At 27.0% G+C, this 14,649-nt stretch overlaps 1 long non-coding RNA gene across 1 annotated transcript; it reads left to right on the top strand.

The window, feature by feature from the left end:
- Positions 1-7,982: 7,982 nt before the first annotated feature.
- Positions 7,983-9,408, top strand: LOC107959063 (uncharacterized). The gene is made up of 2 exons (XR_001700759.2): positions 7,983-8,443; positions 8,624-9,408. It is a non-coding gene; the product is annotated as an uncharacterized lncRNA (long non-coding RNA).
- The last annotated feature ends 5,241 nt before the right edge of the window (positions 9,409-14,649 follow it).

Here is a 14,649-nt window from a genome sequence, read left to right as displayed (position 1 = left end):
ACTTGAAAATTTTCATTCGATTCGACTCAACTCGAATTGATTCAAAAAAAATTAAATTGAATTAAAATGATAAAATAGGACTTATCAATTCGATTAATTTAAAATATTTTTATTCGATTCAATCGTGGGTCTCTAATTAAAAGGGAAAAAGGATGGAGAAAATCTACCTACACGTGGCAGTTAGATAAACAAATAAACCAAGTCAATATAAAGCTTTTGTTACTTATGCTGTTAGTGCGTTGACAGCCTTCCCAACCCACCACCATGATTGCGACTGCTCCACCGGCTATACCCCATTGCCCGTCCCCAAAAGCTATCCTCCTTATCCACTCTCCAACCAATTCTCACTTGCCACGTGTTCTTTTATCCTCATCGAACTTTCACCTTTGATTGTAGGTGATGATTTATTTGATCAACGGTTCTGGTTTGTTTGTAGTAAAATTAAGATAAACAAATAATGCATCCTTATATTATATATCGCCTTATCTAACGTCTGGCTTAAAAATTTTCAATGTTGTAAGAGTTTGATAACTGGTGAGACTATTTCCACTAAATTGAAGAAAAATAAAACTAGTTCTACTATTTACATTTTTTATATAATATATACTCAAAAGCATTAAATAAAGTGTGATACGTAGAGATGGTTAGGCGTAGTATTTATGATGAAAAAGTAAATTGATTAAAAAACGAATACCTTCCGGCGTTGACATTTAATAAACAAAAGTTGTGCTTCATATCTAATCTTACTTGTTAAACCAATGTTTAAATGAGTAATATTTTGATTATAAATTAATAAGGAGTAATAAATCTTACTTAAATAATTCTTGCCTATTCTATTTGGGTTTACTTTTAAAATTAAAAATGTGATGGTAACAACAAAATTTTACATGTGACCTAAGTTTAAAGTGATCTTCGAAACGATCGGGAAAATTATTTAAAGCTATTCTTGCAATGAAAGAATCAAAGAGCAAAACCTTGGAAATATAAAGTCGCCCTTTGGAACAACGTGTCTATCAAACGCACCCCATCCTACGGGGACCCACTCACTTAAAACACTGCCTTCTCATATCTACTTCTTCCCTTTAAGGAAACCTCGTCTTTTGCCCCTTTCTTCCGTGATTCCAGGTTTTTATCACGCGCCTATCACTTCTAAATGCGTACTTAAACTTGTTTACTTTTTCTTTTTTAATTTTATGAGGAAGTATTCTGATTATGGGTGGGTCGGGTTTCAATATAAATTTAGGTTTGGATTAAGTTTAAAATATAGGTTTAAATTTTTGTCTAATTTGGTCTAGTTAAATATGTTAAAATTTGACTCAAAATCCCTTCTCAAAATCCTATGGCATGCCAACTATATCCGACTCAGTCCGGTATAGTTAATAGGGTATTCAATTCACTTTCCTGTTTCTAATCAATACACATTTCAATTAATCACATATTCATATCAATTTCATCACATTCCCAATCAATAAAATTTTCAAATATAACATATATCCAAAATTCTATTTCCACATCAATCACATATATCCATACAAATTTAATTCAATATTGATACTTACCTTAAAATTTTACTTACTATACACATAAATTTAAATATAACATTTATTCATATCTTTATGAGTTCCGACTCATCATAATCTACTTTTGCTCACACATTTGAGTATCGCTTTCAACATTATCGTAATTAGCTCGGTTGGGAAAGTATCTCTATCTTTAAGTAAAATAAATCTCATCAGAGCTGGAAGATATTAAATTATCTTATCACAAGTTATATAATGGTATGTATTTCTAGACTTCACATATGCTACGTTCGGCCCGAGAACCGACTAAACCTTAGCTCTGATACCAATAAATGTAACGCCCCTAACCCGAATCCATCACTGGAATAAAGTTACGAAGCATTACCGGAGTTACTGATTCATTTATCAGATATTTCATTAATCCGATATCTTTTCTTTTCCACGTTCAAGTCTCGTATTCAAGTCATCAGGATCTTTATAAAGAAATTTGATCGTCGTTTTCATTTATTTCATGTTATAATACATTCAACTAATGCTCTAAACAAAATTATCATTTTACCCCTAAACTTTTAATTAATGACGATTTCATCCTTAGGTTAAAATAAAATAAAATTATTGCAATTTAATCCTTATTTCCAGCCGTTATTCTCACACAAATTGATAATAACCTATGAATTCTATAAAATGTCAGAATTTTCCATAATTTTAACACTTTTCAATTTAATCCTTAAAACATGTTTTCCCTGATCTTGAGCTAAATTAATAATTTCATTCAATTTTGTAATTTAAATAATAAAATAATCCATTTCATGCAAATTGGTCATTTCTAACATTTTTTTACAAAATTGCCCATAAAATTTTATTTTTATTCAATTTAGTCCATGAGCCTAAAACATACAAATTAGCCATGCTAGCTAAATATTCATACATATTTTCCCCCTCCTCCTCTCCATTCCACATTCTTAATTTATATAACATGCAACAAGTAACATTATAAATAATTTCACTATTTACCTATGTATATTCAAAACTGTCCATTTCCGTCATAGTAACTAAATTATTTATATCTTAAGCTACAGAACTAGAAATTAAGATCCGCTAATTTTTCATGAAACTAGACTTACTTATCTTACTACCATAAAATAAATTTTATCACGTTATAAATAATTTTAATTTTGCACTTGCAATATATCGAATAACAGTGCTTTAAAATTTGTCGAAGTATTTTTTATCAATCTAATTATGTTATTATAATGTAGTTAAAAGATGATATTGCTTAGCAAAATAAACTAATTATTGGTGATGTGGTAGGCGGTTTGTGGATTTGGTGACTTGTTTCTAAATATAGTTTTTTCTTTAATTTCTAATTTATTAAATTAATTAAAATTTCAAAACAAGAATACGAAAAATATATTTTTATTAATTACATTTAAATCAGATTCAATCATATTTGTTTATCCATACAAAACGGTTGGCTCCAACAACGTGACAATATTTTATTATAAAAATAAAATTTTAAAGTAATAATGCAAAAATAATTGAGGATATATAATACATATATACATATTTTTTACAAAGTACAAAGTCACGTAAATCACGCCAAACATGTAACATCAATAACAGTATTAAAAATGTCAAAATTTTATATAGAAAAACAATCAAACAAACAAGAAAAATGTTAAAATCTAAACAATACTTCAAAAGCACACGTTTAAGGAAGCAAAAGGATAGCACCCAAAAATAAAATAATTAGAATGAAATGAAAAAATAATTCTTACAAAGGACCCACTGTTAATGGGGTTTTTTTTTTTTAAATAAAATTCCATTTTTAGGCTTTGAAATGAATACTTTATTCATTCATACTCTCAATAAGGATTTTTATTTTATTTTATTATTAGACATTTAACGTTAATAATATATTTATTAATATATATATATAAATAACTAATCAATTAACTGTTTGAATACCCTAATTTGAGATAGTGATTATAATTTTTAAAATTATATAATATTAGCCCAAGATACGATGTGAGTAGTTAATGATATTGTTTGAATATTAAAGTAAATAAATAAAAGGAATAAAATTTCGAGGAGATTAAGATGCTGAAACCAAGGTTAAAGAAATAGAGAAAAAGATGGAAGTGAATTGAATTAGTTTAGTAACTGAATCCAGACATAATCTTAACTAGTGTTTGATTTGTATCTACTATTTTAAAACATTAAAACCCAATTTGGCTTTGAAAATAGAGACAAATCCGACAAGGTTCGAATCATCACCCCTTTTTACTATTTGTTTAGATTTTAGTCAGGTTGCTGACTTGGTGCTTACTGGATAATTCACCATTCAAACCAACTGTACGTACAGCACAAATTTCTATTTTTTTTTCTTTAAAAAATAAACAAAATTATAATTGCATGAGGAATAAATAAGAGAGAGAGAGAGATGAATCATATTGTATAAATAAATAGATACGATTAATGGGTCGCTACATTCAAACACCATACCTTAAAAAAGGGTTTTGTAGACTGCTTTCTTTACATATATATATATGTAGCTAATGCGAATAATAAAACCATGGGTAGAAAGTTGTAAAGTATTTTATTTATATGGGTTGATTAAAAAATTAAAAGCTCATAGCACAAGGGTAGATGCTTGAATCTTGATGTGGAGTAGAATGTAAGCAATATATACTTGGTACAGATTTCACTCAACCTCAAATAACATACATATCATCATGTTTATATTTTTTGTTTCAATTTGATTTACTCCTCATGAAATTTGATACTGGATTTGATTATTTTATCTATTACATCCTTTTATTATAATTTGTTAGGTATAATGATTCTTTATAAAAAATGTTATTTTAGTTTTTCTTTTTTTTTTTTTGGTTTTTTTTATCTATCTAAAATGAAAGAAAATGTTTGTTAATTTTGCTAATGTAAACATACACAATCTAACAATTTTTTTAAATTTTAAAATATTTTATACATTTTCAATAAATTTAAAATTTGTATTTTTTAAAAAATTTTTAAATTATAAAAAATTAATTAGTTATTGATGTGGCGTCTATATGACAATCTATGTGTATACCACGTAAACAAAATTAACAAATATTAAAATTTCTATTTATTTTGAGATGTTTTAAAAAATAATATATAAGTTAAATAATATTTATAAAAAAACTTAAATGATCATTTTTATGAAGTTGGAGGATGAAAAATTTATAGCTAAAATACATAATGGAGGGCCTATGGTCCCTTGTTATTTATTGTGTGATCTGTCCTTAGGGAAATGTAGTAGAAAAAGGTAAATTCATATGTTGAAGGTAATGTAGTTAAGAAAAAGAAGGACAAATTTTTTGGTGGAAAATAAAAAACACACCTAGTTATACTCACCATACAAGGCTTAAAAAAGTGTCCAATCCAAATTAAGAGAATGTCAGTGTAGGGTTGAAATTTCTCAACGGAATAAATGGAAACCCGCAGTGACAGAAACTAATTATATATATGTTGGAAAATCATGCCATAAATGAGATCACATTTTAATTAATTCTATCTAAATAATATTAGCCTTGTTTGGAATATTAGACTCTGTCTGATGACAGAATTTGTTAAAATAAATTTTTGCAAATATAATTAATAAAATGAAAATATAAAATAAATATTATTTTATAAATAAGGTTAATTCTTATTATTGGAATATCAGTTCTGTAGAGGCAATTTTAAAAAATGATAAGAATTCAAATAATAAATATTAAATTAAGTAAATATAAAAGAAAATTGAAATGAGACACATAAAACCTCCATCACGCACCATACTCACATTGTTTTTTTGGGGTTTAGTTACATAAACAACCTTACCAAACGTTTTACAATGTCATTGTCTTTGAACATCATTAATTATTCCGAAGCATCCCCCATGATCCACTTTTTGTCTATTTTACTTAAATTTTAGTTTTCTCCACATTCATGTATTCTGGTTTATGAATCATAATGAAGAGGTTTCGTTGCACCAACCTCTGTTCCCTTTTTCTTCTTTGGGGTATAATCTCATCTTCCAATGCAGAATAAAAATCTAAAGATCCGATGCACAAGTACATGTTTCCTTTGAAGTTTTGTTTATTATTAAATAAAACCCTAAACCCAAGCCAAAACATTTATATCTAAGGGTAGGTTCAGCTGATGATGGGCAGTGGCACCCACCTCTCTAATACCTTCTGATACCAAAACAGCTAAGCTGCTGCTTTTTAACTAAACATATGACAGGAGAGTTTGCCTTTTTGTTTGGAAATTAACATCTATTACTCTATAATAAATATCATTGATTTTGGTTCAACTTTCAGGTTTAGTAATTCGTGTATATGACCCGTCATGTCAGATTTATTTATATCTACGTACCATGTCAGGATACTATAAATATGTTCACTTATAGCAAATATATAAAAGTTATGTCTATTTGCCATCATTTCTAACTTACTATTTTTTTCTGATGTCTTTATTATCCCCATAATTGACTTGTGGACAAAGGTAATACCCAGAAACACATCGTATCCTCTGCATATTTAGATTGACGTCATCATGCATTAACTATTAACTATTAAGTTTAATATTAAAATATTACTATAACCAATATATTAATTGTTCTTCATGACACATATTAAGAAAATTCACTATTTTTAACCCAAAAAAACGAAGAATAAGTGAACTGCATCTTAACTGTAAAAGAAAAGATTCAGTTTTAGTATAATTTGTTAATTTGAAATGAAAGCAACAAGTCCTTTATAGCAATTAAAAGTAAAGTGTGAAATTGACAATTTTAATGTGTGTTTTTGGGCCTTCCCATTGACCCAGCCTTTAATGGAGAAGTGGGTGAAGAGTCAGGCCTGAGAAGAAAGAGACCCAAAGTAAAAATGGGCCTTAAGAATTAATCATCTCTGCACACAAGAGAGCTGAGATATACATAGAACAGTTTAGAAAGTTTATAAACTACAAAAAGCCTGCTCTTCAACATCTGCAAATATTCAAGCAAAAATCGAAGCTGAAAGGAGCTTACAAAGAAACATTGAATAACGACTTAAATATGCTCATCAAATTTTCTTTTAATTTAAAGGTTATTAAGCTTTCCACTCAAAAACTGTTTATTTCAGTGTGTAGTGCAATTTTTTCATTTAAAACCAATGACCACATTAATGTGTTTAATTGAATCATGTATTTATAATGTCAACAGGTATATTTTAAATGATTGAATTCTATAAAGGCGAGGAGAAACCAATCATTTTATGCTATACTTAATTTTCAAACTATAAAAAAAAACTCGTTTTTAGGTTGGGTAGTCAAAATATTGATTTTTTAAGAAAAAAGCTCTTTAAAAAAATCAAATTAGCTTTGTATTATTGTAAGTTTTGAACATAATATGCCAACAAGTGGCAGTAGGTTGATATGCATCTAAAAAGAAGTTTGATAGCATGTGTGTGCTGCTCAGTCTTTAGGCTTTCAAGGGAATGGGTCATTATTAATTAAGCTAATAGCTTTTTTGACCACTTGATTCCGTGTTTGTACCGTGAGCACCGTTGTTTGCCAATCAAATTCCTTGTATAATTATCCCCTTTTAAATTTTTTACAGTGAAGATAACGCGGTCTCAGTTCACTTTTCATTCAATCTTGCTATGATTTACCCATTCAGTGTTTAGAAATAAATAATGGTGTTAGCATTAATACTACTAGTTGATTTGACTTTGAATTTGCTTCAACCTTCAACACAAAACTCCCTATTCAATCTAACACTTGCCATTGCCTTTCCACCCTTTTCATTCTCATTATATTGTAACTTCAAACATAAAACTTATCCAATGGAGGAAGAGAGGCATGAATTACATTATTATATGTCTTACCAAAAATGTCATTCGCAATTCCTTATATTTAATGTTTAGTTGGTATGTATTATGTAATCTATCCAGGTTTAGTTCGAGAAGTACCATAATATTTTAATCCTCCAGCACTTTTTCTCCCATGATGTCCAGACAAAGAGATCATTTTGGAAAAATAAATAAACAAAAAAGGTTCTTTTCTGCCACATAATATTTGATGTTTTCCTCCAATTCCCAGAGGCATATTTTGTTTTATTGCTTTTGTACTGTTATCATTACACATCAACTACTGGGGTCTGATGTGGCAGTGATGGCGGCTGAGACCAACTCTTGTGGAAACCCCAGGGAAACTTGTTAAATTCATGGAAATGAAATTTCAAAGGGAAACCGGAAACAATTGCCTTTGTGAATGACGTAGGAACTAGGAAGGGGTAAATGGCAAACATCCCAAGCTTTGCTGTTTATTTATTTTCGTCCCTAATTGTATAAGGAAGTAAAATAAACCATTTCTTTTCTATTACAACCCTTGAATGATCCAAACATCGGTGTGAAAGGAACTTACTTGACTCTCCAAGTACATAATCAGGAAAAACAAAGGAAAAAGGAACATTTTACCGGAATATTTCTAGATTCCATTTAGATCAATCAAGTGTCACTCTTCTTATTTATCAGTTCTGACCATAAGAACTTGCCAAGAAGCCACATTTCTCATCCATTTTGACAAATCCTTTAAACCCCAATCCTTTTTACTTTTTCTTCTATGTACGTGTATATATAATAGGGCAAGGAAACATCAATGTAATTACCCGCAACTTGATCTCAATTTCTGGTCTATAAAATAAACAGACAACCTCCCTCATATATTAATCTTACTATCAACATTTCACCGTCTCCATTCCCCTCCCTCTCTCTTTTACTCCCGCTTCATCTCCCCTTTTCTTAACCTTCATATGTAAAACTATTGTTTTTTTTTTCCCTTGTTGTTGTAAGCTGTTACGTGCAAACGCTGCTCGATCCCTGTTTAATTAAAGTTCAATTTTGTATCTCGATCCCCAAGTATAAATGTTTATCTCATTCTGTTTTTCTTACATGAATCCTATGTTTTCCTTCCCTTCTTTTCATTTCATTTAATTTTGATTGCATATTTTGTTGTTTCGATTTATTATCATTTATATTTCTGCGATTCATGTTTGTGTTCCATCCTCTTACTCTGTTTCTTCTCTGTTTCGGTTGCAGAATCGTCCGTTTCGACATCAATGGCGACTTGTCCAGAGAAAACGAAGAAGAAGAAAACCCAATTCCCGCCGAGGAGAGGGCGAGTGAAGGCTCAGATTTTTGAGAGCATAGTGAAGACCGTTGTTTCTGCAGCGTCCAAGACTAAAGAAGAAATGGGGAAGAACAAAAGTGAAGGATGTGATGGAAAGAGTTGTTCGTCTTCGTCTACAACCTCGACTCCACCACAAAGTGGCTATACCTGTGAAGGAAATGGCCACATATCTTAGAAAACAACCATCTCAGTCAAGGGTCAAATCAATCATCATCCTATTTTGTGGTTCTTGTCCCAATCCTCGAGTTTGAGAAACATGTTTCATGGTTCTCAAGCCCCCTTCTCTGCATATTTCTCTAAACCCCCCCCCCTCCGGGAAAAGGCAGTATCCAGAAAACCCCATGAATAAAACAAGGTTTCTTCTGAAATCCTTGTAGCTAGGCTTTTCAAAACCTGACATTTTAGATTCAGGTAACAGCTTTCTGTCTGGTTTCTCAACAAGGGTAACCCTACATTAACTCGTGTTTTTTGTCAGTTAAGGTGGGGGATATATATAAACCCATGTTCGTTTGTTTGTTTTTGTATTTTGTGGTTTAAGCCCTCTTCCATAGTTGTTTCCTACTAGTTTTTGAGAGGAGATGATGTTCATGGTGAGGCTGGTTTGTTTCGGGGTTTGATTTGTCATTCTGTTGCTACTGCCCATCTGTTGTTTGTGTAGTTGATGCACTATGAATCTATGATTTAGTAGTCTGAAGATTTTCATGTTTGCATAAACTTTTGGATATTCTGCAAATTTTGAGTTCTGGATATGGATTGTGTTTTTCTTTGGGAGATGGAGCCATGATTGTTTGAAAAGTTATGGGTTGGCAGCTTTTTGTTTTCTTCTTCTTAAAATACATTCCAGGCAGTAAATAAAATAATAAAATAAATAATAAATATTAGTATCTTTATGACTTTATCTCACGTTTTTTATTTAGTGGGATTTGAGTCTCCTCTTACACCATCTTTGATTGCCAAACCAAAAGAAAAAGTGAAATTCCGTGCATTTATTGGAAACTGAAACTCAATAACCTTGCACGGAAAGACCCAAAGTTTCAATAATCTGTTCCGTTTTTATAATTAAAAAAAATCCATTTCGTGTTTTTATTAGAATGGGAAAAGAGAAAGAAGCGGGATAAGAGGGGGGGAAGACCAACGGCGACCGCCGATCTCTGGTTGACTTAACTTTGTGTGTTATAAAACCACGAGGAACTATCAAAATTTACGTAGACACCAAGGCAAATCCTGTGGGTCAACTCAACTCAATCTCTTATTTCATTAATCACATGGTGTTTGGGAAGCGACATAAGAGTCCAGCTAGTTATCATAAACTTCATCATTTTTCTTGTGTTTGAAATAGTGAAAAAGAAAACCAATGAAAAGCGTGGTAATTAGTAAAAACATTAATAGGGGGAATTCTACTGATTATAACCAAGTTTATGTTTAACAAATTCAATCTAATCATATATTAAGAAAACAAACACCAAGCCCTCACTGCAAAAGTCGTTCAAGTGCAGACCTAAGGTGAAAATTCTCCGATGGCTCAGGAATAAAGGCCCTTTCACCACAACCAATACTAGGATTCGGTCGGTTTTGATGATTTTTTTATAATAAATTGTTGTCAGATCGTATGTTTAAAAAAATAGGTGAAGTTGCACTTTTTCTTCATTTGTTGGTGGAAAAGCACAGCAAAAGTAATGTTAAAATAAAGAAAAGAACACTGCACTTTCGATGCTATTATCTGCACTATTTAATGAGTCACATCATTAATTGTAACCACGGTCGTTCACATTGTATACGGTTGGAGCAAGAGTTTTGATGCTTTTGTCAATGCTTACCGTTCGCTGCTTCTCTAGAAATCTCATCATCACTTCATCGATGGAGTTAAAAAAAAAAAATTGGATCAAAATTAAATTATATATTTTTACTATACTAAAAATGTAATTTTATAATTTTTAAAATATTAAAATTTTTATTATTTTTAAGAGATCAAAATATAAATTTATTATTATTAATTTAAAATTTTATAAATTATAAAAAATTAAAATTAAAATTTTACCGGTCATGACACTTAAGTCCCTACTAAGTTCTGTCACTGCATCACTTTTTTATAAAGTTTCGAATATATATAACTTTTTTTATATTAATAAATTTGGGTGATTAAATAAAATTAAACTTGTTGGTGTATCTATGATGGTATAAACTTTATATATAAGGCATTTAAAGTGGTATATAGATATAATAATATAAGATAACAATCTTTCTCCCTTTTAATCCCGTTTCAAAGTTGGTAGCAAACAAATTCAATATTCAATTTTTAATATTGAAAATTTGGATATCGTTAAACATCCAACTGACATATAAAAGGATCTAGTTTTAACATAATATTTGAAAATTTAGATTCCTGTTGCATGCATATATAAACTATATATGAATCATACACAAAAAACTCAGAATCCAATATAGGGCGTATAAAGTTACACTTTTTTTTTATTTTATTTTGAGAATTTTTATTTCATTTTATACTATTGGATCCAACCTTCTTGTGTGGTATCTCAATTAAAAAAAATAAAAATAAAATGAGGATAATAATATTATTACAACTTACCGTGTTTTATATTTTTTTATCAAATATACTAATGTGAAAAATTATAATTAAAATAATAAAATATGTCTTAAATATTTTATTTTTTAATTATATTTAAAATTTAAATTTTTATTTTAAGAATTTAGTTTATTTATTTTTTAATTTTAAAATTTATATCCAACCTATTAAATTATTTAGAGAAATCTTTCGAAATAATAAAAAAAAACTAACTTAGTAGTCATGTAACAAAAAAAAATTAATCTGTAATAAACCATAATTTAATAGAAGAATTTAAGGAGGTTAATAATTAAACTCAAATTTTTATATGCAAATAATAGGGATCTAATTTTTTTTTAAAATTAAAAAAAAAAGAGAGTAAATTTTAAATATAGAATGATTATAAAAGCTTGCATCATATTTTAACTTTTTAAAATATTAATTAAGTTATCTATTCAAATATTTTTTGTTAAAATATATATCCATTATATTAATTTCAAATATATCCACTAATTGAAATGAATTGGTAAAAGATGAAATGACAGTGGTCTGAAGGCCATGGGTTTTTGTAGAGATTAAATTATGCTATTTTTTTATGTTAGATTAAATTAGGTTATTAATTGAAATGAGTAAAATGATCAGTTTGATTATATAGTTCTTATAGATTTTTTTAATGTTGAAAATTTGGCCTTCAGATGATTTTTTTTGTAATATTTAAAAGTAATAAATTAATTTAATTAATTTAACGGCTATTTTTGGTCAAAAATAAAATTTAAAAGCAAAATAAAAATAAATGCAATGTATAGAGACTAATACAGCAGAATGTAAGCTTTTGTAAAAGAAGATCAATATCCAGGACCAGGTGCTACCGCTACTGGCTAACAGCTACAAAATGATAAAAAGATAAATGGTCGGCCACAACCTCCAAGAAAAAAAAGGCTTTTTTATTAAACTAACCCCAAAAAATAAATTAATTATCAAAATAACCTATCTTTTTAATTAAATACAAAAATGACCAGTTTTCTACAGTAAAAAGTGGTGGAGCCACATGATATGGCGCCACCAATATAAAATACAAGAGAAATACTTAAAATTCTAAAAAAACAAGAGACTTAAAAAAAATTTACCATTTTCGGGTGGAGCCATTCTAAATGGCGTCACTTTTTTGCCTCACACATTCTCTTTTTCTTTTATTTTCATATTTCTTTTGTTTTTTTCCTTTTATTTTCATATTTCTTTTATTTTACTTTTTTATTTTGTTCCTTAATAAATTGTTTTTTTTTATTTTTTTTTACTTTTTTTGATTTTTTTTCTTATTTCATTTTGTTTATTTTGTTTTATTTTTTATTATTAACTTTAAAAAATTTGTAATGTATATTTAAAATGTTTTATAATATTTTTTAAAAATTTTAATTATTATTTTTAAAAATATTTTTTTTAACTTTAGATATGTGAAATTAATTTTTTATATATTTTAAAAATGTATTTTTCAAATTAATTTTTGAAAATTTTAAATATTAATTTTTAAATATTAACCATATTTTTAATAATATAAAATCATTTAAACTTTTAAAATTTGTAAATACAGTTTCTTTTTAATTTTTTTAACTTTTTTTTTAATTTTTAAAAAGTTGGGGACCTTAATAATAATTTTTCATTTCTGGTGGAGCCATTTCAAATGGCGCCACCACTTTCTACAACCATTATTATTTTTTTTTACTTTTTTATTTAATTTTATCTTTTTCTTAATTTTTTTCTTTTTTAAGTTTTATATTATTTTCTTATTTTATTTTGTTTATTTAATTTATATTATTAATTTTAAAAAATTTGTAATGTATATTTAAAATGTTTTACAATTTTTTATAAATTTAAATTATTATTTTTAAAATTATTTTTTTAACTTTAGATATATATTTGTGAAATTATTTTTTTATAAATTTAAATATATATTTTTCAAATTAATTTTGAAATTATTAGTTTTATAATATTTGAAATGTATGTTTAATATTTTATTAATTTTACATACAATTTTTTAAATTATGTTTAAAATTTACTTTATGTTTTTAAAATTTACTTCAAATAAAAAAATAAAAAAATAAAAAATCCTAATTTAAAAAATTGTATGTAAAATTAATAAAATATTAAACATACATTTCAAATATTATAAAACTAATAATTTCAAAACTAATTTGAAAAATATATATTTAAAATTTATAAAAAAATAATTTCACAAATATATATCTAAAGTTAAAAAAATAATTTTAAAAATAATAATTTAAATTTATAAAAAATTGTAAAACATTTTAAATATACATTACAAATTTTTTAAAATTAATAATATAAATTAAATAAACAAAACAAAATAAAAAATAATATAAAACTTAAAAAAGAAAAAAAATTAAGAAAAAGACAAAATTTAATAAAAAAGTAAAAAAAAAAATAAGGGTGGCAGAAACTGGTGGCGCCATTTGAAATGGATCCACCAGAAATGAAAAATTATTATTAAGGTCCCCCAACTTTTTAAAAATTAAAAAAAATTTAAAAAATTTAAAAAGAAATTAAAGAAATTGTATTTACAAATTTTAAAAGTTTAAATGATTTTATATTATTAAAAATATGATAAATATTTAAAAATTAATATTTAAAATTTTCAAAAATTAATTTGAAAAATACATTTTTAAAATATATAAAAAATTAATTTCACAAATATATATCTAAAGTTAAAAAAATATTTTTAAAAATAATAATTAAAATTTAAAAAAAATATTATAAAACATTTTAAATATACATTACAAATTTTTTAAAGTTAATAATAAAAAATAAAACAAAATAAAAAAAATGAAATAAGAAAAAAAATCAAAAAGGAAAAAAAATAAAAAGACAATTTATTAAGGAACAAAATAAAAAAGTAAAAAAAAGAAATAAGAAAATAAAAGAAAAAAACAAAAGAAATATGAAAATAAAAGAAAAAGAGAATGTGTCAGGCAAAAAAGTGGTGGCGCCGTTTAGAATGGCTCCACCAAAAATGCTAAATTTTTTTTTAAGTCCTCCGTTTTTTCAGAACTTTAAGTATTTCCTTGGTATTTTATATTGGTGGCGCCATTCAACATGGCTCCACCAAAAAATAATTTTTTAACACCCTTTGCTGACGTGGCACTGTGGTGGCGCCATATCATATGGCTCCACCACTTTTTACTGTAAAAAACGGATCATTTTTGTATTTAATTAAAAATATAGGTTATTTTGATAATTAATTTATTTTTTTGGATTAATTTAATAAAAAAGCCGAAAAAAAAGGAAGCAAATATAATCGCTCTTCAAATACAAATAAAGAACAACGCTTTCCATCCACTGTGGAACTGGAGGGAGCTG

This window comes from Gossypium hirsutum, chromosome A05 (genome assembly GCF_007990345.1).
Source record: "Gossypium hirsutum isolate 1008001.06 chromosome A05, Gossypium_hirsutum_v2.1, whole genome shotgun sequence".
In the NCBI taxonomy this organism is placed as follows: Eukaryota; Viridiplantae; Streptophyta; class Magnoliopsida; order Malvales; family Malvaceae; genus Gossypium; species Gossypium hirsutum.
This window is presented reverse-complemented; position numbering and strand designations above follow the sequence as displayed.